Source organism: Hippopotamus amphibius, chromosome X, assembly GCF_030028045.1.
Source record: "Hippopotamus amphibius kiboko isolate mHipAmp2 chromosome X, mHipAmp2.hap2, whole genome shotgun sequence".
NCBI classification, from domain to species: domain Eukaryota; kingdom Metazoa; phylum Chordata; class Mammalia; order Artiodactyla; family Hippopotamidae; genus Hippopotamus; species Hippopotamus amphibius.
The window spans coordinates 10,380,237-10,407,243 of record NC_080203.1 but is presented as its reverse complement, the minus strand read 5'-3'; positions in this window follow the sequence as shown (position 1 = coordinate 10,407,243).

Sequence of the window (27,007 nt, the reverse complement as noted above, 5' to 3'; positions counted from 1 at the left end):
CTAACTTAAACAAAGGTGATTGAGAGGATACTGGGCTAACTTACCAAAAATTAAAGATTAAAGGAAGAACTAGATAATCAAACCTTGGGAAGGATGGGAATCAGAGTAGCTCTGGAGATTAGAGCAAAAGGAATTCATGAACTTCCTCTCCAGGGTATTGCTGTCAGATGACTTACTTCTAGCCACCTTTGGTCTCTATATCTCTGTGCAAAATTTAAATTCCTGAGATAGGGAATATCCTTGGCCCATCTTGAGTCATGTGCCTAGCCTAGAGATCCTGGGAGCTAGTCTAGTGGTCAAGCTTAGTAGTTCCAGGGAAATGGGGATTGGGGTAGGCTTGCAGGGCAACAGAAAGTAGCTGAACCACATCGGTGTTGAGACAGATAAATAGATAGACTGATTGATTATAGATATAAACATATATGTGTATATATATGACATATAGGTATTATATATCGTGTGTGTGTGTGTATTTGTAACTTTTTTGTCAAATGAAAACTTATATGGAAGCTGTAGTCAGTGGCCTCCAAGGCACTTCTGAAAAAAAAAGAGCAGTTGAAAACAACTTGACTAGATGTTGTCTAATATCCTTTCTAGTGTCATGTTATTTTAACCATTTTAATGAAAATCTTTCTGACTTAGAGTTTCTTGGTTTTTTAATATGTTCAACTCTATTTTTAGAAGACTCAGGGACATGATTGTGAGCATAAGACACTGTCATGGACTATAAGAATGTAGTGTTTTTGCTTCCTCCCTTGAGCCCAGGATGCCAACTGTCACTACTGCTGTCAGTATGTCTGACTCATGTACCGTTCAGCTTGCTTTCAATGTGCTGTTTCTGTGGACTCACGAGCTAAATAACAAACTGTTAAGAGTGTAGGGGAGGAAAAGATGAAAGTAGTGTCATGAAAAGTGCCTGAACTTATTAGAAAACCTATATCTTAGTGCCACTGTCATTATGTATTATTTTATTTTTTCATCTTTATTGAAGTATAACTGCTTTACAGTATTGTGTTAGTTTCTGCTGTACAACAAAGTGAATCAGCTATATGTATACATATAGCTCTTGAGCCTCCCTCCCAACCTCCCTATCCCACCCCTTTAGGTCTTCACAAAGCATCGAGTTGATCTCCCTGTGCTCTGCAGCAGCTTCCCACTAGCTATCTGTTTTACATTTGGTACTGTATATATGTCAATGCTACGCTCTCACTGCATCCCAACTTCCCCTCCCGCCACCCCGTGTCTCAAGTCCACTCTCTATGCCTGCATCTCTATTCCTGCCCTGCCACAAGGTTCATCAGCACCATTTTTCTAGAGTCCATATAAATGTGTTAGCATACAGTATTTGTTTTTTCTTTCTGATTTACTTTACTCTGTATGACAGACTCTAGGTCCATCCACCTCACTACAAATAACTCAATTCCGTTCTTTTTTATGGCTAAGTAATATTCCATTGTATATATGCGCCACATCTTCTTTATCCATTCATCTGTTGATGGACATTTAGGTTGCTTCCATGTCCTGGCTATTGTAAATAGTGCTGCAATGAACATTATGGTACATGTTTCCTTTTGGATTATGGTTTTCTCTGGGTAATATGCCCAGGAGTGGGATTACTGGGTCATATGGTAGTTCTATTTTTAGTTTTTTAAGGAATCTCCATACTGTTCTCCATAGTGGCTGTATCAACTTACATTCTCACCAACAGTGCAGGAGGGTTCCCTTTTCTCCACACCCTCTCCAACATTTATTGTTTCTAGATTGTTTGATGATGGCCATTTTGACCACTGTGAGATAATACCTCGTTGTGGCTTTGGTTTGCATTTCTCTAATGATTAGGGATGTTGAGCATCTTTTCATGTATTTGTTGGCCATCTGTATGTCTTCCTTGGAGAAATGTCTATTTAGGTCTTCCACCCATTTGTGGATTGGGTTGTTTGTTTGTTTGTTTTTGATATTGAGCTGCATGAGCTGCTTGTGTATTTTGGAGATTAATCCTTTGTCAGTTGCTTCATTTACAAATATTTTCTCCCATTCTGAGGGCTATCTTTTTGCCTTATTTATGGTTTCTTTTGCTGTGCGAAAGCTTTTGTTTCATTAGGGCCAATTTGTTTATTTTTGTTTTTATTTCCATTATTCTGGGAGGTGGGTCAAAAAGGATCTTGCTTTGGTTTATGTCATAGAGCATTCTGCCTGTTTTCCTCTAAGAGTTAGTGTCCGGTCTTACATTTAGGTCTTTAAATCATTTTGAGTTTATTTTTGTATATGGTGTTAGGGAGTGTTCTAATTTCATTATTTTACATGTAGCTGTCCAGTTTTCCAAGCACCACTTATTGAAGAGGCTGTCTTTTCTCCATTGTATGTTCTTGCCTCCTTTGTCATTAATTAGGTGACCATATGCGTGTGGGTTTATCTCTGGGCTTTCTATCCTGTACCATTGATCTATATTTCTGTTTTTGTGCCAGTACCATACTGTTTTGATTACTGTGGTTTTGCAGTATAGTCTGAAGTTTGGGAGCCTGATTCCTCCGGCTCCATTTTTCTTTCTCAAGATTGTTTTGGCTATTTGGGGTTTTTTGTGTTTCCATAAAAATTACAAAATTTTTTGTTCTAATTCTGTGAAGAATGCCATTGGAAATTTGATAGGGATTGCATTGAATCTGTTGATTACTTTGGGTGTATAGTCATTTTCACAATATTGATTCTTGCAATCCAAGAACATGGTATATTTCTTCATCTGTTCATGTCATCTTTGATTTCTTTCATCAGTGTTTTATAGTTTTCTGAGTACAAGTCTTTTGTATCCTTAGGTAGGTTTATGCTGAGGTATTTTATTCTTTTTGTTGCAAAGGTAAATGGGAGTGTTTCCTTAATTTCTTTCTGATTTTTCGTTGTTAGTGTATAGGAAATGCAAGAGATTTCTGTGCATTAATTTTTTATCCTGCAACTTTTCCAAATTCATTGATGAACTCTAGTAGTTTTCTGGTCACATCTTAAGGATTTTCTATGTATAGTATCATATTATCTGCAAACAGTGACAGTTTTACTTCTTTTCCAATTCATATTCCTTTTATTTATTTTTCTTCTCTGATTGCCATGGCTAGGACTTCCAAAACTATGTTGAATAAAAGTGACAAGAGTGGACATCCTTGTCTTGTTCCTGACCTTAGCAGAAATGCTTTCAGTTTTTCACCATTGAGAATAATGTTTGCTATGGGTTTGTCATATATGGCCTTTATTATGTTGAGGTAGGTTCCCTCTATGCCTATTTTCTGGAGAGTCATTATGTATTAACCATCTGACTTTGAGCACACAACTTCCCCTAATCAGCCTCTGTCTCTTGCAGAGCAGGTTAGATTACCTGTGCCTGGCACAGTGCCTGGCATATTGTAGCTCCTCAGGACATGTAATTAAGTAGAATCTCAGATCTTTCTAGTTCTATGAGTTGATGATTATATGTGTCAAAATGTTTACTTTAGCTATTATGACTGCAATATGTTTAAAACTGACCATAAAGTTTGCTAAACTCTTACTCTAAATTTCTATTGATGTGGGTAACCAACATCTAGTGATTACATACAATATGCAATGCATTTAAAATACGCTATCTTATTTAAACCTAAGGCTATATGAGAAAGGTGGTACTATTCATATTACAAGGTAAGAAGAGTGAGGTTCAGGGACCTGAACTGATTTTCTCAAGGTCCAAGGCCTTAGGGAGTAGGGACAGATCTCTTTAATTTGCAGAAAGTCTGCGGAAATAAAATTAAATAATATATGTGAAAGGGATTTCAAAAATGAAAATGAAATACAAGCAGAGGGTAACATCATCATAATTATCCTTATTATATGAGGGACTGTAAATTAAGAAAGGAAAAGTTCTTGAGTGATGGTCTGAGGGGCTCTACTATGAAATAAAGTGCACAGGACTCCCTGAGGACTCTCTGACATCTGCCAAGGTTTCTCAGATTTTTTTCTTCTTCTTTTTTTTTGCATCTAGGGAAGCTGAAAGACCCCTAAGAGCCACCTCCAAGTTTATGAAAGACCACACACAAATGTGCAACGCCTGCCTGCAGCCTACTTATTTCCATCATGCACACTTCATCCAGGGGACACCCCAGCAATAAGAAGAAAATGACAAATCATGCTCCATCCTCTGCCAACAGCTCTTACAGATATTGCAACACTGTGCTCAGATAATCAACTAATCAAATTCATTGGAACTAAGTTCATTTGAAGTTTGCAACAAAATCAACTCTGGCAAAAATTAATTTTGCAAAACTACTCCACAGTGAAATTACCTGCAAGTAAGACCTAACTTAGCCATTCTTGTCTACCCTGAGAGATCTCCCTAACATTTGGATCTTGGGAAGCAGAAGATGTACTACAAATCTTTCCTTCACCAGCTGGCCTGGGCTCTTTATACAAATCAGTGCACTTCCCCCACTAGTGACCTGTTTGGCATGTCAAGACTGAAGATAGCTCTTGCTAAATCATTTTTTAAAGCCATAATGCAACCTTTTTCTAGACCCGTACTGTCTGATATGGTAGCCACAAGCTCTTGAAATGTGGCTAATCCAAACTGAAATCTGCCCTAAGTATAAAATGCATGTCAGATTTTAAAGACCAAATAAGAAAAAAGGATGCAAAATATCTCACTAAAATGTTTTTTGGTAATATTGACTACACGTTGTAATGGTAATGCTTTACACATACTGTGTTAAATAAAATATATCATTAAAATATTAATTTCATTTCATTTATTTTATTAATTTTATTTACTTCATTTCTTTTTAATTTTTAATGTGGCTACCAGACAACTTAAAATTGTATATGTGGTTCACATTATTTTTCTCTTGGACAGGGCTGCTCCAGAATAATGGATACCTACTTGCCTTATTTCTGCTTATTACTCTTGAAGGACAAATACAGACTTCTAAGAACAAAACCCAAAGTCAAACAAAACAAAACTATATCCCCATTTTCTTGGTGTACATAAAGGAGCTTTGCAATGGAACAAGCAAGCAAATAGGCTGGTGTATGAAAACTGAAAGCTGGCACATAATATTTTGTATAATAAAGATCATTTATTCATCATGAACCTGCCATCAGTTTGGCCTTCCTCTTAATTGTGTTCATCCTGCTATTTATTTATTTTTTCATCCTGCTTTTAAATGTATCCAAAAGAAAATGGAAAAAAAGTATTATCTGACATAACTAGTACTGCCCATAGAAAACACTTTTAAACTGACTTTTACTTCAAGATTCTGGAATCATTTTTACCTTACTTTATAAAATAAGAAATGATCTGATGCCAACCCATTCCTTTTTATATGATGAGATGGAGAAATAGACAAAGTAAGCAATTGGCTCAACAGTACCTAGTTAATAAATGATAGAGACACAATCTCAATTCAGTTCTGTCACCCAATTCGAATTTCTTCTTACTAACATGGCACACTTACAAACTATTTCCAAGTTGTTCTTTTTCTTACCATAGAAACATAAGCTTCAGTTGTTTTGAAAACATCAAACAGTTGAAAAACCACAAGTTAATTTCCTCTTATAAAATTCACATAAAAAAAAGGTCTCCTTACTGTAGAATATATGGATAGGACATGAAATATGAGGAATTTTCACACAATTAGACATAGACTTGGAAGTAGCCTGGATAGCACTCTTTCCTGCTGATTCGTACCCTGCAATTCTAATGGGAACAGTGCAAATGTAGTACGTTTGTTTTGCTTGCCTTTTAAAATTTAAATGCATGTTTCTCCCCAAACTGCTGAGATTGTCAAGGTGCATGACCCTTTGTCTCCTTAACAGTCAAATGAATTTAAAACTTTTGCACACATAAAAGCATGCATTGCTTTAAGCTTCCAAATAATTTGAACAGATTTGGGTTGCTTTAATTCATTACTTTTAATGTTTAACTCAATGCATTGTGATATTATTGATCAGTGAATTAATGAAGTCCCTATATCCGAAAATCTTAAACCTTCCCAAGTTAGTGTTTTCCTTTTCCAATTCTATATTTCTTTTTCTTCTGAACAAATCCGCCATTGATATCTATTATTCTGAAACATTTCAAGAATACAGAAAATACAAATAATATGGAACCCAAGTATCTATCACCTAACTGTAAAAATGTTCATATTTAGTCATATTTGCCTCAAATTAAAAAATATTGTGGTAAAATACGTGTAACATAAAATCTGCCACTTTAACCAATTTTAAATGCACAATTCAGGGCATTAATTCTATTCACAATGTAATTAATGTTGTGCAACCATCATCACTCTCCATTTCCAAAAGTTTTTCATCATCCCAAACAGAAACTCCGTACCTACTAAGTAATAATGCTCCATTCCCTTTTCTCCCATGCCCCCGGTATACTCTAATCTACTTACTGTCTCTATGATCTATTATAGGTACCTCATATAAGGGGAATCATACAACATTTGACCTCTTGTGTCTGGCTTCTCTCACTTACTATAATGTCTTCAAGATTCATGTTGTCACGTGTTATCAGAATTTAATTCCTTTTTATGACTGAATAATATTTCATTGTATGTATATACAACATTTGTGTTTATCCATTCAGTTGTTGATGGACACTCGGGTTATTTCCACCTTTGGCTATTGTGAATATTGCTGCAATGAATACTGTCATATATGTACCTCTCTGAATCCGTTTTCAGTTAGGAGTGGAATTTCTGGGTCATGTGGTAGTTCCATGTTTAACTTTTTGAGGAACTATCAAACTGATTTCCACAGTAGCCACTCCATTTTAAATTCTCACCAGCAATGTACAAGGGTTCCAATTTTTCTACATCCTTGCCAATACTTGGTATTAATATTATAGCCATCTTAGTAGGTATGAAGAGGTTTTAATTTGCATTGTGGCTTTGATTTGTATTTCCCTAATGACTAATGATATTGATCATCTTCTCATGTGCTTGTTGTCTATGTGTATACCTTCTTTGAAGAAATGTCTATTGAAGTCCTTTGCCCATTTTAAAATTAGGTGTTAGCTTTTTTGTTAAGTTGTAGGAGTTTGCCTGAGATTTTTAAAGAAATAAAATGTTAAAAATCTAGTTGAAACCTCCTTTACATTCCTCCCTAATCCCATAATCTCATTCCCTAAACTCATCCAGAGGTGACCACTACAGTGGATCCTTGAACAACACAGGTATGAACTGCGTGAGTCCACTTATACAAGAATTTCTTTCACTAAATACACACTACAGTACTATACAATCCACAGTTGGTTGAATTTGCAGATGCAAACCACAGTTCTATCACTTAATTTTATGTTTTGAGATCTGTGTTAATACTTGTAGATCTACTTCATTAATTTTAATTTGCATGTGGTGTTCTATCATATGATGATTAACAACTTATTCAGCCATTTTATACTAAAAAACATTTAGACAATTTTATTAATAATAATAGTTATTATTATTATTATTATTTTGTTATTACCAACAATATTGAACATTTGTGTATGAAAGATGTGACAGTGCTAGCTAAGAATGAAGACTCTGGAGCCAGACTTCCTGTGTTTTAATCCCAGGTGTTTTGCTTATTAGCTAAGCATACCTGGGCAAGTTATTTAATCTCTTTCTTACTTGGTTTACTATCTGTAAATTAGGGGCAACAGCAGAGCCTATCTCATGCAGTTGTTGTGAAGGTTGAGACAATTGATTAAGCACTCAGACTAGTTCTTGGCACGTAATCATCCATCCATAAATTTTTACCTTCAAGAGATACCTAGAAGAAGAATTGCTGAGCCATAGAGTACATGCGTCTTCAACTTAAGAAGAACCTGGCATACTGCCCTCCACAGGAAGTATCGGATCTGCTAATTTTACCAATCTGATGAATATGAAATGATATTGCATTGCTTTAATTTGCTTAGTATCTCTTCATAAATACTGACAAATACAGACCCACCACTGTTCTCTTATCTAATGCCTAATAATACATTTTCCCCTTATTTTCTTTTGGGTTGTTTGACTTTTTCTTATTTTTTTGAAGGAGTTCTTTATATATTGTGATTATTAATATTTATCAGTAATATGCTTCACACATTTCTTTTCCAAGTTTGTGGTTTAACCTTTTATTTCCTCACAGTGTTTCTATTTAATTGTACAAAGGTTTCAAATTCTCATGTAGTAAAATTACCAGTCTTTTCCTTGGCAGTTTGTGTTTATTCTGCTTAAAAAAATCCTTTCATACTTGAGATCATAAAGATATTATCTTATATTTTTATCTAATGACTTTAAAGTTTTGCTTCTTTTTTAAAACATTTCTATATTTAATACATGTGAAATTTATCTTTGAGTATGCTGTGATTTATCTTTGAGTAATGCCGTAAGTAGGATATGATTTTTTTCCATATGTGAAGCAACTGCCCTAGCAGCATTTATTGACAATCTTATTCTTTCCCCACTGAGTTTTACTGCCACCTCTGTCATACACCAAGTTCGCTGATGTGCTTCTATCAGTTGCTGGGCTCTCTAATTCTATTATATTGGCCTATCTGTCTTTCCCTGCATTGATAATACATTGACTTAATTACTACCATTTTGTAATACTTTGTGATATGTAATAGGACTCAGTCATCTTCAACGTTATCTTGGATCTCACTGGCTCTTTTAAATTTGTATTTGTTAAACATATTAATATATGAATGTACTTATTATGTAACAGGTTCTGTTCAATGTGCTTTAAAAACAGTAACTCATTTCTTCTTTACAATGAACAACACTATGAGGTACTACTATTATCATCTGCATTTTATGGATGAAGAGACTGAAGCACAGAGAGGTTAATTAATTGCCCAAGGGCACACAGCTTATAAGTGACAGAGGCTGGATTTGAAGCCAATCAGTCTGGCTCCAGAATTTGTGATCTTAATCACTATGCAGTGTTCTCTCTCATGTGAATTTTTCAATATCCATGAAATAAATCCAATTATAAATTTAATTAAAATTGCACTGAATTCATATGTTAATTAGGTCAGAATTAATATCATTTTGATATTGTCTTCACATGTATAAACTAGAAATCATTTTCTAGTTACTGAGTGTGGCACGGACCACTGGTTCCTGTACAATATCCATACTGCCTTCTTCCTAAGTAACAAAACTCCAATTTTGTTCAGGGTAGCAATACCCTTAAGGGAAAAACTACATTTCACAGCCTTCTTGCAGGTAAGGAGGGCCATGTGACATAGTTCTGGCCAATAAAATATAAATGCAAGTTGCTGGGCAAGACTTCCAGGAAAGCTCTTTGAAAAAAAAGTCAGACTTCACTGGCAATTTTTCCCCCTTCATCCTTCCCTTTCTTCAAGCTTATGCTATTCTGAATACTGAGCAGCCATCCTTTGCTAAGGATGGGAGAGTGGAAAGCTCAAGGAAGCCTAGGTCCCAGAGAGCATTATGTAGTCACTGTACCAGCCCTAATCAACCACCTCCAGAGTTCATTTTACAGGAGAGGAATAAAAGATTTTCCTTTTTTAAAAAAACTAGCTCACTCAGTGTTTCCTGTCATGAACACCTGAACACAATCCCTAACTGATACAGAAGTCTTTTATGGCCTGTGATGATTAATTTTATGCTTTAACTTGACTGGGCTAAGGGATGCCCAGATAGCTGGTAAAACATTATTCCTGGGTGTGTCTGTGAGGGAGTTTTCAGAACAGATTAGCATTTGAATCAGTAGTCTGAGTAAGGAAGAGTGTCCTCACCAATGTGGTGAGCTTAATCCAATACCTTGAGAGCCTGAATAGAACAAAAAGATGAAGCAAAGGTGAATTTGGTCTCTGCTTGATCTGGAACATACATCTTCTCCTGTCCTCAGGCATTTGTGCTCCTAGTTCTCAAACTTTGGGACTTGCACTGGGACTTACACTACAAGGTTTCAGGCCCTTAGGCTGGGACCGGAACTATACCATCAGCTTTTTGGAGCCTCCAGCTTGTACACCATAGATAGTGGGACTTGGCCTCCATAACCAGGTGAGCCAATCCCTCATAATGAATCTCTTTCCATATGTATTCCATTACTTGTATTTATCTGGAGAATCCTAATACATTGGCTTCAATAGTGTTTGTAATTTTCTCCATAAAATATTCCACAACTATTGCACTAGGTGCTTATAATGTTCTGTTATTACAAATAGGACATTTTCATTATGATAGCTTCAAATTGGCTGTTGCTAATTCATTATACAGGAGAGTTATAAATTATTTCAAATATTTTACCCCCAAACATTGCTACTTTCTATTTAGTTCTAATAATACATAGAGGTCATTGAAATTTCTGTGTAGATAACTTTATCCTGTATGAATAAAGTCCATTTTATTTCTTCCTTTTTATTCCTTCTTTTCTCTTACATTTTAAAAACTTTTTCCTTCTCTTATTGGGATAGTTAGGCCTTCCATTACAATACTGAACAATATTTTTTGATAGGTTCCCTTTACTAGGTTAAGGCAATCTGTTTGTAGTATACTAAGAGTTTTTTTTTTTTTTCTTAATCATGGATGGGCATTATGTTTGATCATATAGTTTCCTATATGTACTATGTTTTTTCTCTCTTAATCTTTTAATCTGTTAGTGTAGTGATTTAAAAGGATAGATTTTAGAGGCTGAAGCATACCAAAGGCTTTGGACACATGGTAAGCTTCCTCAGGGCACTGGTGAAAGGTACTGTAGTCTATTTTGTCAGATGGGACCGTTCTTGAAGGTGTTTTGCTTTATGTAAGAGTTATAGTTTCTTGTCCTCCTGGAGATTCTGGGTCACGTGTCTTTGTGCCCACTTCTGTTAGAAACCTATCTTCCTACTAAAGCATATATGGAACACTGAAAGTTTATGGGTCACTGCAGTATCAGCTCATATTTAATTTAATACCAAACTTTAAAATTATCTCTTAATTTCTAGTACATAGAGTTTTTTCAACTTACAAAAAATATTTTTATTTTGATATATTTAATCTCATATTTCTATGTGTTTCTAATGAGAGTCTGACATGTTGCTGGAAACTGGTTTACTAAATATTTAATAGAAAATTTAAAAAGTGTTTTGTTTTTTGAAAAGACTACTTATATATAGGGAGAAGTAGGAATTTTGTCTTTGATACTCCTGTATGTCATGGGTATTGAGCTGGTGGTCAGTGGGATGCAAACAAAGCATACATGCTTTGTTTAGTTAGTACAGAGCTTCTCTTAAAAACTGGATTGGAAAACCTTGAGTGGCAAATCTCTTTCCAGGTTGCCACAGACCCCTTGACTCTCTCTTGTATTATAGTCAGCCACCTCAAGCATTTACTTGATCCTCCTAGCCAATGAAGATGTTTCACTCTGTGATTTTTTTTTTTGGCCTCGCTGTGCAGGATCTTACTGCCCAGACCAGAGATAGAACCTGTGCCCCCTGTAGTGGAAGTGTGGAGTCTTAACCACTGGACCACCAGGGAAGTCAAGACATTTCAGTTCATGACTCCTGTCAATATATTTAAAACTGGGGTTTTCAAATCTAACCCATATTTGTAATATTATTTTCTAGAAATTACTGAGTACCTGTTATACATTAATAAGTGTATGTCAAATCTTTTAAAAGCATTATCTGTTTTTATTCCAATCAAAACCCAGTAAGGTAGATTTGTCATCCTATGTGATAGATAAGGAAGCTGAGTTTCAAAAATATTGAACCACCTGTTCACCAAAACCTGATCTGTATGTCTTCAAAGCCTGTATTCTTTTAATAAATCCACCCTGCAATATGAATTTCTTATTTTATTTTATTTTCTGTTTAAAGTACCCAAGAGCTATTATCACTAACTCACTTTAATTGGAGTTGTAAGTTATTATTCCTCCATTATGTCTTTTACTAAATTTCATCAAGTATTTTCATGATTAAAATTAATTAAATTCAGAAGCTATGCTCCTGGTGGTTTTTGATGTCTAGAACTTCATCTCTCTTCTTCCCATAAAGTAAGGGAATGGATGGAATGTAGATCATATTCCTGGATGTCCATGATGTATAGTCAATAGTCAAGCTTTTACAGGAGGATTTGTAGCTTAATTCATAGCCAAGTTCCCCCATATCACTATCAGATTAATTTTTGTTTCAGGTCTGCCGGAATGATTCTCTGGTACTAAAGTATGAAGGCACTGGGGAGTGGTCCTCAGAGGGAAGTTTTGCCCTTTCATTGCTCAGAGCTAGATTCTTTCTGCAGAGGCAAACAAAAAGGCTGGAGGTAAAGAATACAGAGCAGCAAGATGGATGAAAAGTACTTTTCAGTTAAGGTTTTGCCTTGTTAGAAACTTCAAACGAAATAACTTTTCATGATTTTTAGAAAGACATGACACTGAAGATGTATTTTTAATTACAGAACTATATAAAGCAAAGAATACCAAAATTAATTTAAGTTTTAGATAGAGAAAAGGAGGAAAACTTTTAATCTGAAAAAATGAAAAAGATCCCAATTTTTTAAAATAAACATTAAAGGAAATAAAATAAATTCAATCAAGAATATGGCACAATGATCTGATGGCACAGTAAACAGGTACATAATGACTCAAGAATAAATATAACTGTTGTCTCTTGTACATGTTATCTGTGACTTTGAACTAGCTTTAGTAATCTCAGCTAACTCAACTGTTCAGTGGTTTACTAACACCAGCACCAATTCCAAAGGGTCTCAGTAAGGATTAAATTGGATGATATGTGCATGGTGTTCTTGTAAGTAGTTGATAAATGTTTTTCTTATTCTCTTTCCCTCTCCTCAGTGTAAACAAATACCTTTACAAATAGAACAGCATGGTATAACTGACAGAACACCTGATTTGAATTTAGAACTGCTAAATGACCTTGGGAAAGGCAGTTCACCTCTTTGACCTCAGATTACTCATCTGTAAAAATAAGTAATAGTTCATTTGGCCCTTGTTCAAAATCACAGAGCTACCAAGTGTTATCCATACACAGATCTGACACACAGTCTGGGTTATTTTTTGCTCTAAACTTGCCATCTTATGGCATCCTTTGGGACTATCAGATAAAAGAAAGCCTACTCTCTAAATTCCAGCTCTATCCCCAACCTCTTCCCACCCACCACTATCAAAAAAAAAGATGAAATACCCTTGCTATTTATTATCAGTGGATAAGGGTCATGAAGATCCATGAATATTTTCCTATAAGCATCTGTATATACATACACGGTTTCTTTTCTTCAAAGAATAGGTTATAGGTACAAAAACTGGAAGGTCTACATTTACAAGATGACAAGCAAAAGAGGATTTGCAGCCCAACTGCTATGTAACCATAAGCAAGCCACTTTACACTTGGTCTCTGTTCCAGTTATCTATTGCTCCAAAATAAACCATTCCAAACAATGGTACAAAACAACAACAATCACTTATTAGTATTTCTCATAATGCTGGAGATTGACTGTGATCAGCTAGGTGGTTCTCACCTGGGATCTCTCACACAATTGCAGTTGGATGAGAAGTGGACTGGATTCGCCTTTAAGGCTTCTTCCCTCACACGTCTAGAAGTTTATGTAGTCTGTTGGTCAGGACCACAAAGGAGGCTGTTAGCTGAAACACCTACAGATAGTTTCTCCATGTGGCCTAGGCTTCCTGCCAGCCTGGCAGCTGGGTTCCAAGGGTGAGCAGAGAGAGAGGTGAAAGTGAGAGTGAAAGAGTGAGAGTGAGAGCGAGAGAGAGGACGAACACCAGGTGGAAGTTGTTTAATCTTTTATGACATTTTCAGAAGTCACAGAGTATTACCTCTGTCATACTTGATTAGATATAACAGTCACAGAAAAGCCCACCCAGTTTCAGGAAGGGGCAGAATTTTCACCTTCTTATGGAGGACTGACAAGGTTCTCTGAAGCACACTGAACCTAACAGTAAATACCACACTTACTACCCCTCACATAATCATACATACATATCATCATTAGAGGGTACATTTAAAAATATCCAATTGACTCTGACTCTTATTTTTTTTTAAAGAACTTTTATTGAGATACAGTTAACAGACAATAAACAGCATATATTTAGAGTGTACAATTTGGTGTCCCAATCTCCCAATTCATTCCCCCCCAACCCTCCCCGCTTTCCCCACTTGGTGTCCATGTGTTTGTTCTCTACACCTGTGTCTCTATTTCTGCCTTGCATTTCCTCTTTCATAGTTGTTAGTATTTGCCTTACGTATTGAGATGCTCCTATATTGGGTGCATATATATTTATAATTGTTATCTCCTCTTCTTGGATGGATCCCTTGATCTTTATGTAATGTCCTTTCTTGTCTCTTGTAACATTTTTTATTTTAAAGTCTATTTTATCTGATATGAGTATGGCTACTCCAGCTTTCTTTTGATTTTCATTTGCATTGAATATCTTTTTCCATCCCCTCACTTTCCGTCTGTATGTGTCCTTAGGTCTGAAGTGGGTCTCTTGGAGACAGCATACATATGGGTCTTATTTTTGTATCCATTCAGCCAGTCTGTGTCTTCTGGTTGGTGCATTTAGTCCATTTATATTCAAAGTAATTATTGATATGTATGTTCCTATTACCATTTTCTTAATTGTTTTGTTGTTTTTGTAGGTCCTTTTCTTCTCTTATGTTTCCCGCTTAGAGAAGTTCCTTTAGCATTTGTTGTAGGGCTGGTTTGGTGGTGCTGAATTTTCTTAGCTGTTGCTTGTCTGTAAAGCTTTTGATTTCTCCATCGAATCTGAATGAGATCCTTGCTGGGTAGAGTATTCTTGGTTGTAGGTTCTTCCCTTTCATCACTTGAAATATATCCTGCCACTCCCTTCTGGCTTGCAGAGTTTCTGCTGAGAAATCAGCTGTTACCCTTATGGGAGTTCCCTTATATGTTATTTGTTGCTTTTCCCTTGTTGCTTTTAATAACATTTCTCTGTCTTTAATTTTTGTCAACTTGACTACTATATGTCTTGGCGTGTTTCTCCTTGGATTTATCCTGCCTGGGATTCTCTGCACTTCCTGGACTTGGGTAGCTATTTCCTTTTCCATGGTAGGGAAGTTTTCAACTAGAATCTCTTCCAGTATTTTCTCAGGTCCTTTCTCTCTCTTGTCTCCTCCTGGGCCCCCTATAATGCAAATGTTGGTGCGTTTAACATTGCCCCAGAGGTCTCTTAGGCTGTCTTCAGTTCTTTTCATTCTTTTTTCTTTATTCATATCTGCATCAGTGATGATCACCATTCTGTCTTTCAGGTCACTTATTCGCCCTTCTGCCTCAGTTAATCTGCTATTGGTTCCTTCTAGTGTATTTTTCATTTCCGTTATTGTGTTGCATATCTCTGTTTGTTTGCTCTTTAATTCTTCTAAGTCTTTGGTAAACTCTTCGATCTTTGCATCCAGTCTTTTTTCAAAGTCCTGGATCATCTTCACTATCATTATTCTGAATTCTTTTTCTGGAAGGGTGCCTATCTCCTCTTCATTTAGTTGTTTTTCTGGGGCTTTATCCTGTCCCTTCATCTGGTACAAAGTCCTCCACTTTTTCATTTTCTGTATCTTTCTGTGGCTGTGGTTTTCAGTTCCACAAGACAAAATACTGCTGATACTGCTGTCTGCTCTCTTCGACTCTGACTCTTATTAAAGAGTAAACAAATACATACTGCACATCTATATACCTGGTGTCTTTGCAGTGCCAACTAGGTAATAGTAAGTTTTCAATCCCTCTTGGCATGTTAATTTAAAAGGCTATGCTTCATTTTCCTTCACTGAAGATACTGCTCAAAGTCAGTGTTTATGCACACCTCTCAGACAAAACAAAAGAGAACATGTTCATTTGTAACTGTCAAACTAATTGCAAATTATTTTTCATTCAACTGAAAATAAAAGAATCTCTTAATGACAGTGAAAATTTGCTATATTGCAAAGTCACAGCGAAAAAAGGCAAGACTGGATTAATTGAACCAGGTGCCACGTTCTGGCAAGTTTAGCAAGGAAATGGACAGGCTAGTTGGCTTAACATTCTTTCTTAAGGGGGAAAACATTTTTTAAAACTATCCACAAATAAATCAGTAAGTCTTTTAAAAATCTCAGAAATGATTAATAACACTTTAAGAAGAACTAATCCTTTTTTGTGTGTGTGTCAATCTGTCTTCCTTTTGTATATGAGAAGAACAAGGCTCTTAAATCAGTAAGAAACAATATATAAAATATTTTTATATATTGACTTCAGTTCATGTTTTCATGTTATACTCAATAAGACAATCAATATTGACTTGATGAGGTAGCCTAAGCTGATGTTTTCAAGTTTTCAGTAAGTCACAAACTCATTAGCCATATCAACTAATACTCCAGTAGAAACAGTCCTACAAAGTGATTAATTATTTTTAACAATGATTTAATTGCTGGAAATTGTATGAGTCAGGCTATAATAGGGTCTATTTAAGCAAAATAAGCAACACCTCAGATCTCAGTGGTTTAAGATAAGAAATAATTCTTAGAAATGCATATGACATGTCTAGTGTGGGATAGCTGGGCACTATGTGCATTTAAGTTGCTCAGAGATGGAGGCAAAATTTGCTGGTTGTTGTGTCAGATGAAAAAAGCAGCTTTGGAGGATCTTGCACTTCCAAAGAAGAGTCAGACACATTGGCCACTTCAGGTCAGTTCCATCCAACCCAAAGGAAGCCAGAAAATGGCTCTGTGTGCCCAGAATGGGGAAGAACTAGAAATATTTGGTGAACACCATTAATGAGTAGCGTAGAACTTAATGATTAAGATCAAAGAAATTAAATCAAAGAGCCAGGGAAAGGAGAGCAGAGATGAATGGCTGAAGCAGAGAACTGGAAGGTAATTTCTAGGTAAATTCATCAGATGGAATCTACTTCCCCACCTAAAGTTCTGTGCAGTATAATACGTAGGTTACGTACTCTTTATAACATAGATAGAGTAGATACATTTGGAGCACCGTATGGAACAAGGTAAGCATTTAAAGCAGCGGTCCTCAACCTTTTTGGCACCAAGGACCAGTTTTGTGGAAGACAATTTTTGCACCGACAGATGGACAGCGTGCAGGGGTGCGGGGGGATGGTTCAGGTGGTAATGCGCTTGATGCGGAGTAGATGAAGTTTCACTCCCTCACCTGCTGCTCACCTCCTGCTGTGAACTGCGTTCCTAACAGGCCTCAGACCAATATTGGTCTGCAGCCTGGGGGTTGGGGACCACTGATTCAAAGGACAGCTAACCAGGCAGTGAGTCACTCTTCCATAGGCCCATACAGTTCCCCACAATTGTAAAACAAATACCAGAATGATGCTATAGTCAAGAAAATATACCCCATTGTATTTTCATTGGGGAAGTAATTTTTCAGTGTTTCATATTTTCATACTTAATCAGTTTGGAACCCAGTACTAGATAATATTTTTGTTTTGCCTTTGTTTTTGAACTTAACTACAGACAGTTGAGGTATTCATGTTATCATATAAGACACAGCAAGACACCTCTTCTGTTTTATCTACTTTTCCATCTTATTTGCATGTTTCCCATTTCCCTCCTTCCATAGGGAAAGTATTCTAATCTACTTAACATACATCCTTTCTGTTTGTATGATTTTGCAAAAAGGGGAATTTTGTTCCCTCTGCATGCATTTTGGATTTATGAAAATGGTATTTTTATTAAACTTCATTTTGTTTCTTTTTTCAATCAGTGCTACGTTTTCTGAACCATCCATGTATATATCTACATTTAGTTGAAAACTCCTTTCTATTGCATAGTACTATGGGCATGCCACATTTTACCTAACCACTTGCCCAGCAATAAATACTGAGAATGCTCCAACTCCCAACCCCAAAACAACACTGCAGTGTACATCCTCGCATGTATTTCCTTATCGACCTACGTAAGAATTTGTCTCCATGCGCACACACACACAAGTGAGATTGCTAGGTCAAAAGGGGTATATATTTGCATTTCTCTAATAATTAGTGATGTAGAGCATCTTTTCATATGCTTTTTGGCCATCTGTATGTCTTCTTTGGAGAAATGTCTATTTACGTCTTCCGCCCGTTTTTTTGTTTTTGTTTTTGTTTTTTTTGATATTGAGCTGCGTGAGCTCTTTGTATGTTTTGGAAATTAGTCCCTTATCAGTTTCTTTCATTTGAAAATATTTTCTCCCATTCTGAGGGTTGTCTTTTCATTTTGTTTATAGTTTCCTTTGCCATGCAAAAGCTTTTAAGTTTAATTAGGTCCCATTTGTTTATTTTTGTTTTTATTTTCATTACTCTAGGCAGTGGATCAAAAAAGATCTTGCTGTAATTTGTGTCAAAGAGTGTTCTGCCGATATTTTCCACTAAGAGTTTTATAGTATTTGGCCTTACACTTAGGTCTTTAATCCATTTTGAATTTATTTTTGAGTAGGTGTTAGGGAGTGTTCTAATTTCATTCTTTTACATGTAGCTGTCCAATTTTCCCAGCACCACTTACTGAAGAGACTGTCTTTTTTCCATTGTACATCCTTGCCTCCTTTGTCATAGATTAGGTGACCATAGGTGCGTAGGTTTATCTCTGAACTTTCTATCCTGTTTCATTGATCTATATTTGTTTTTGTGCTAGTACCATACTGTTTTGATTACTATAGCTTTGTAGTATAGTCTGAATTCAGGGAGTCTGATTCCTCCGGCTCCATTATTCTTTCTCAAGATTACTTTTGCTATTTGGGGTCTTTTGTGTTTTCATACAAAATGTAAAATTGTTCTACTTCTGTGAAAAATGCCCTTTGTAATTTGATAGGGATTGCATTGAATCTGTAGATTGCTTTGGGTAGCATAGTCATTTTGAGGTATCACCTCACACCAGTCAGAATGGCCATTGTCAAAAAATCTACAAACAATAAATGCTGGAGAGGGTGTAGAGAAAAGGGAACTCTCCTACACTGTTGGTGGGCATGTAAATTGGTACAGCCACTATGGAGAACAGTATCGTTCCTTAAAAAACTAAAAATAGAGCTACCATATGACCCAGCAATTCTACTCCTAGGCATATATCCGGAGAAAACCAGAAGTCAAAAGTATGCATGCACCCCAATGTTCACTGCAACACTATTTACAATAGCCAGGACATGGAAGCAACGTAAATGCCCATCAAAAGAGAATGTATAAAGAAGATGTGGTACATGTATACAATGGAATATTACTCGGCCATAAAAAAGGAACGAAATAGTGCCACTTGCAGAGATGTGGATGGGCCTAGAGACTGTCACACAGAACGAAGTCACAAAGAGAACAACAAATACTGTATAATATCTAGATTCCACATAAGTTATATGTGGAATCTAGAAAAATGGTACAGATGAATTTATTTGCAAAGCAGAAACAGAGTCACAGATGTAGAGAACAAACTTATGGTTACCAAGAGGGGAAGAGGGGGTTGTGGGATGAATTGGGAGATTGGGATTGACATATATACACTACCATATATAAAATAGATAACTAGGACTTCCCTGGTGGTGCAGTAGTTAAGAATCCACCTGCCAATGCAGGGGACATGGGTTCAAGCCCTGGGCTGGGAAGATTCCACATGCCACGGAGCAACTAAGCACGTATGCCATAACTACTGAGCCTGTGCTCTAGAGCCCACAAGCCACAACTACTGAGTCCATGTGTGCAACTACTGAAGCTCACATGCCTAGAGCCTATGCTCTGCAATGAGAAGCCACCGCACTGAGAATCCTGCACACCACAACGAAGAGTAGCCCCCACTTGCCACAACTAGAGAAAACCTGTGCACAGCAATGAAGATCCAACACAGCCAATTAAATAAATAAATAATAAATAAAATAAATCTTTAAAAAAATAAAAAATAAAATAAAATAGATAACTAATGAGAACCTACTGTATAGCACAGGGAACTCTACTCAATGCTCTGTGGTGACCTACATGGGAAGGAAATTTAAAAGAGTGGATATATGTAACCATATAACTGATTCACTTTGCTGCATAGCAGAAACTAACACAACATTGTAAAGCAACTATACTCCAATAAAATTAATTTTAAAAAAGGGGTAAATATACTTACTTTGACCAACTGCTGATCAAGTAATTGCAGATTTTTTTGTAGAATGGCTATACTTTAGCATACGTAACTTTCTCTCTTCTACTCTATTTTCTCTTCTCTCTCTTTCCCTCTCTTGATAGATAGATAGATAGATACAGTGTTTGTGTGTGTGTGTGTGTGTGTGCACGTGTTATTTATGTATCCACATGTACATGAAAGTACCCAGTATATTCACAGTAATGTTTTAGAAGCAGTATAGCCCTATTGTGGGGGCTACAGTCATACTGCCTCCATTCAAATTTCCATTCTGCCAATTACTGCTTGTATGACTTTGGGAAGTTACTTACTTAGTCTATGTTTTAGTTTCTTCATCTGTAAAATATGACTATATCCAGCGGATACGATGGTTGAGGAGGTTTAAAGGAATGCTTATTTAGCAGAGTGTCTGGTCCATAGTAAACATTCAATATCAGCTTTTGTTATTGTTATTATTATTATTCCTACATATTGATAAAGCTCTGACTGTGATACTGAGTATGTTACTATCTTTCTGCTTCAACTCCAAAAAGTTTATGAGATATTCTTGCCCCTGCCAGCTACATACAAATTAGGTAATGCAGAGAAAACTGGATCTCCAAGTACTCTGGACTGTCCGGACTTGCTGGTAGAGGAAAGGACTTTATAGATTTGTCTACTTTTAAGCTGGGATAATAATATATTCTATTATAGGCCTGACTGGAAGATGTTTCCCCAACCACCATCTTGCTATCTATGGGCTTTTCTGTTCTTTCACTACAAATATCCCAGAATGAGAAAATGGAAATAAATACCTTCTGAGGATCAAATGACACATATAACTCTGAAACTGTAAGACTCTGTTAAAGGCATTTCACCATTGTGCTGGAGTTACACTTCCTGCAGGAACAACACATTAAGTAGAATCCTAGCTCCCCTTCCAGCACTAGGGACAATGAAGATAGCCGATAAATGCCAGGCACTTGAATAATGTTGACTAGAAGATTGAGTTCACCTCTAAGAGCTAAAAGGTTAAAAACTGGCTGGGTCACTAAGGAGAATTAAGATGCAAGATAACATCTGGATCCCATGTCTATTCTTTTGTATTTAAAGAGTTTACTCTGAAGACCATAGAGCATTGTGGCTAGGGCTCTTATTCCGGAGCAGTGATTCTCAGCTGATGGTGATTTTGTTCACCAGGGAATATTTGGAAATGTCTGGAGACATTTTTAGTTGCCCCAACTGGGAGATGCTACTGGCATGTAGTGGGTAGAGGCCCAGGGAAGCTGCTCAACAACTTGCCATGCACAAAATAGCATCCACAACAAAGAATTTTCTGGCCTTAAATGTCAATAGTACCAAAGTTGAGAAACTCAGTTCTAGAGCCTGAGATGCCTGGGCTTAAATCCTAGTTCCACTACTTATGAGCTGTGTGATCTTTGATGAACTACTTAACTTTCTTAATCTATACAGTTTGGTTCATCATTGTAATGTTATGTTTTATTTGGCATACTGATGGTGTTCAGAGATTGTTAGTTTCCGTATTACTATTATTATTTTTATTCAAGTAATTCAAGCATATAAATAATCTCTGAAGGCTATCAATTAAATATGCACAATGAAATGCATAATGTGTTAACTACTATGTGGGAATTATGAAAATTATTACGCTTTTCCTTTATTATCCTCTTATACATCAATGTTTTGGGTGTTATGCTGTCAATCTTTCTAAGGACTTTAGTATTCTTGTTCTGAAATAACAGAAAGAATCCTAACATTGAACAAAAATAAGAACTTATCATAACAGCACAGATGCACTGGGAAATTTAGAAGTGAAAGGGTCAAAATTTCCCATTAGCTTTCTCCACAAACAGGATCATTTTCTTGTTTTCATATTCAACTTTTTATCATGAAAAGGAACTTTGAAAAATGAACCTAGGGGAGAAAGAAGGTGGTGAACTAGAGGGATGTGGAATGCATCCCTCTCCACAGATGCATTGGGAATGCACCAAAAGATGCAATAATTCCCACAGAGAACCAACTGAACACCAGCAGACGACCTCAGACACCAGAAAGGACTGCAAGGATCCTGACATAACCAGTAGGGAGGCATTTACGACAGCTCAAAGAGGGTGAAGCGGCTGAGCTGTGGCAGACAGGAGGGAGTGAGAAACACATGGAGGGTCTGCACCACGGCTCAGCATTCCTGGACTGAGACGTTGATTCCCAGCTGAACAGGGGGTCTAGGAGTAGAAGCGTGAGAATCGGAGAACTGGTTCAGGGTGAGAAACACTGTTGGCAGCAGGGAGACGGACCAAGAGGACAGGAGGGAAGAGGTCCACAGCGAAGAGTGCCTGCCCCGGAGAGCTGCGGGGCCAAGGTAGTAGCTGAATGCTCCTGGCTCACAGGCGGAGAGGAGGAGCCACAGGTGTAGCATCTCTCAGCGCCTGCAACAGGCAGAGGAAGGACCCCTGTGGGCCAAGCTAAGGAACTAAGGGATAACAAACACCCCTGGGCGGGGCTGGCTTAGAGTGCCGGCAGCTGAGAGCAAAAAAGCCTGCAGAGAGGCCCAACTCTGAGACATTCTGTTTACATCTGGGCCACCAGTGTCCCTCTGCAACAGGCACCTCCACGCCCAACTGAACCGCCATGACCCAGACAGTATGCCACTGCTCACTCACTCCCAGGGGAAGAGCCACTATTGTACCCTCTCCCTCCCCACACACCAGTGCTTACAGATAAAAAATAAAGGAAGCTCTGCTGGTCACAGAATAACACAAAAAACCCAAGGCAGGTAGAAGGACTAGAAGGACACTTACAGCTGAGACCCCAAGGAAACAGAAATATTAGTATTAATTCTATTGAACTGGTCCATTCTGGGGTCAGTTCTAGTTTGTTGTTTTTTTTTTTTTAATCAACTACATTCTTAGCCCTAAGGGATCTACAAGTTTAATAACATATTTTTTATTCCATTTTTTATTCTATTTTTATTTTTAGCATTTTATATATTTCTATTTCTAGCTAAGTTTTTTGTAGTGCTGACTATATATCACTCCTACCTTCTTTTCATCTCTATCTTTTATACATTTCTATTTCTTTCTTTTTCTTTTCATATTTCCAGTCACATTACGCTCTTCTGTTACCCTGTCTATGCTTTTTCAGTTTATTTTATCTTAATATACTTATAAGCAACATTATCGATCTGCTCAGTCTCCTTGTTTTACCCTCCAGATGACACACCACCTTGGTAATTATTATTAGGTTTTTGTCTTTATCTTAGCTCTTAGTATAATTGTCTAATTTCATTCTGAGAATCTCCAGTCTGTCTGGTGGTACTCTAGCTCTTTATTATATTTGATCCTAGGTTTCAATATCTCCCTGGATTTGTGTTTGTGTGTCTGTGGTGCTATTTGTTTGTTTATTTGTTTTTGCTTTTGTTTCTGTTTTGTTCTCTTTTGGTTTTGAATTTCTGTTGGTTTCCTCTTTGAATGTCTGATAGCATACTGTGGTTCTTCTGTCAGGTCTTTCTAGTGCCTTATGTTCTATTGGATTCAGTATTTGTGTGTCTTATACATGTATGTGTTTCCTTGACTTAGTATTTGTTTGACTCAACACTTTGCCATTAGTCTGAGGCTTGGACAGCCTTCTTTAAACCCCTCTATTGCCAGGACAAACAACCTCTGAAGTTTGGACCACCAAAAGAAAATACAGAAACACCATGCAGGCAAAGGAGCAGGAAAAAAAAACCCCACAAGACCAAATAAATGAAGAAGAAATAGGAAAAATGTCTGAAAAAGAATTCAGAGTAATGATAGTAAAAATGACACATAACCTCAATAACAAAATACAGAAAATACAAGAAAGAGTTAATAAGGACTCAGAAGAACTAAAGAACAAACAGCAATGGACAACAAAATAACTGAAATTAAAAATACTCTAGATGGTATAAACAGCAGAATAACTGAGGCAGAAGAACGAATAAGTGATTCAGAAGATAGAATGGGGGAAATAACTGCCACAGAGCAGGAAAGAGAAAAAAGAATAAAAAGAATGGAAGACAGTCTCAGAGACCTTGGTGATAACATTAAGCACACCAACATTCGAATCATAGGCATCCCAGAAGAAGAAGAAAAAAAGAAAGGGTCTGAGAAAATATTTGAAGAGGTTATAGTGGAAAACTTCCCCAACATGGGAAAGGAAATAATTCACCAAGTCGAAGAAGCACAGAGAGTCCCATACAGAATAAACCCAAGGAGAAATACACCAAGACACATATTAATCAAACTAACGACAATTAAACACAAAGAAAAAATATTAAAAGCAGCAAGAGAAAAGCAACAAATAACATATAAGGAAAAACCCATAAGGATAACAGCTGATGTTTCTGCAGAAACTCTGCAGGCCAGAAGGGAATGGCAGGATATAATGAAAGTCCTGAAAGAAAAAAAACTACAGCCAAGAATATTCTACCCAATAAGAATCTCATCCAGATTCGATGGAGAAATCAAAAGCTTTACAGACAAGCAAAAGTTAAGAGAATTCAACACTACCAAACCAGCCTTACAACAAGTGCTAAAGGAACTTCTCTAAGTAGGAAACACAAGAAAAGGAAAACACCTACAAATACAAACCCAAAACAATTAAGAAAATGGTCATTGGAACACACATGTCAATACTCACTTTAAATGTAAATGGATTAAATGCTCCAACCAAAAGACACAGACTGGCTGAAAGGATACAAACACAAGACCCTTCTATATGCTGCCTACAAGAAACCCACTTCAGACCAAGGGATACATATAGCCTGAAAGTAAAGGGATGGAAAAAGATATTCCATGCAAATGGAAGTTACAAGAAAGCTGGAGTAGCAATACTCATATCAGACAAATTAGACTTGAAAGTAAAGACTATTACAAGAGACAAGGAAGGACACTACATAATGATCAAGGGATCCATTCAAGAAGAACATATCACAATGGTAAATACCTATGCACTCAACATAGGAGCACCTCAATACATAAGGCAAATGCTAACAGCCATAAAAGGGGAAATCAACAGTCACACAATAATAGTGGGAGACTTGAACACCCCACTTACATCAATGGACAGATCATCCAAACAGAAAATAAATAAGGACACACAAGCTTTAAATGACACATTAGACCATCTCGACTTAATTGATATTTATAGGACATTCCATCCAAAAACGACAGACTACACTTTCTTCTCAAGTGCACATGGAACATTTTCCAGGATAGATCACATCTTGGGTCACAAATCAAGCCTCGGTAAATTCAAGAAAACTGAAATCATATCAAGCATCTTCTCTGACCACAACGCCATTAGACTAGATACCAATTACAGGAAAAAAACTGCAAAAAACACAATCACATGGAGGCTAAACAATACACTATTAAACAACCAAGAAAGCATTAAAGAAATCAAAGAGGAAATCAAAACATATCTAGAAACAAACGACAATGAAAACTCAACAACCCAAAACCTATGCGATGCAGCAAAAGCAGTTCTAAGAGGGAAGTTTATAGCAATACAGTCCTACCTTAAGAAACAAGAAAATGATCAAAGAAACAACCTAACCTTACACCTAAAACAATTAGAGAAAGAAGAACAAAGAAACCCCAAAGTGAGCAGAAGGAAAGAAATCATAAAGATCAGAGCAGAAATAAATGAAAAAGAAAGGAAGGAAACAATAGCAAAAATTAATGAAACTGGGCTTCCTAGGTGGCACAGTGGTTAAGAATCCGCCTGCCAATGCAGAGGTCACGGGTTCGATCCCAGCTCCAGGAAGATCCCACATGCCGTGGAGCAACTAAGCCCGTGTGCCAAAAAAAAAAAAAAAAAATTAATGAAACTAAAAGCTGGTTCTTTGAGAAGATAAACAAAACTGATAAACCATTAGCCAGACTCATCAGGAAAAAAAGGGAGAAGATGCAAATCTACAGAATTAGAAATGAAAAAGGAGAAGTAACAACGGACACCTCAGAAATACAAAACATCATGAGAGACTACTACAAGGAACTATATGCCAATAAATTGGATAACCTGGAAGAAATGGATACATTCTTAGAAAAATACAATCTTCCAAGACTGAACCAGGAAGAAATAGAAACCATGAACAGACCAATCACAAGTACGGAAATTGAGACAGTGATTAAAAATCTCCCAACACACAAAAGCTCAGGGCCAGATGGATTCACAGGCGAATTCTATCAAACATCTCGAGACGAGCTAACAGCTAACCTTCTCAAATTCTTCCAAAATAGAGCAGAAGGAGCAACACTCCCAAACCACCATCACCCTGATACCAAAACCAGGTAGAGATGGCACAAAAAAAGAACATTACAGGTGAGTATCACTGAGGAATATAGATGCAAAAATCCTCAACAAAATACTAGCTAACAGAATCCAACAGCACATTAAACAGAACATACACCATGATCAAGTGGGGTTTATCCCTGGAATGCAAGGATTCTTTAATATACACAAATCAATCAACGTGATACATCATATCAACAAATTGAAGGATAAAAACCATATGACCATCTCAATAGATGTGGAAAAAGCTTTTGACAAAATTCAACATCCATTTATGATAAAAACCCGCCAGAAAATGGGCATAGAAGGAAATTACCTCAACATCATAAAAGCCATATATGACAAACCAAAAGCCAACATCGTTCTCAATGGGGAAAAACTGAAAGCATTCCCTCTAAACACAGGAACAAGACAAGGGTGCCCACTCTCACCATGATTATTAAACATAGTTTTGGAAGTTTTAGCCACAGCAATCAGAGAAGAAAATGAAATAAAAGGAATACAAATTGGAAAAGAAGAAGTAAAACTGTCACTCTTTTCAGATGACATGATATTATACATAGAAAACCCTAAAAACTCTACCAGAAAACAGCTAGCACTAATCGACGAATTTAGTAAAGT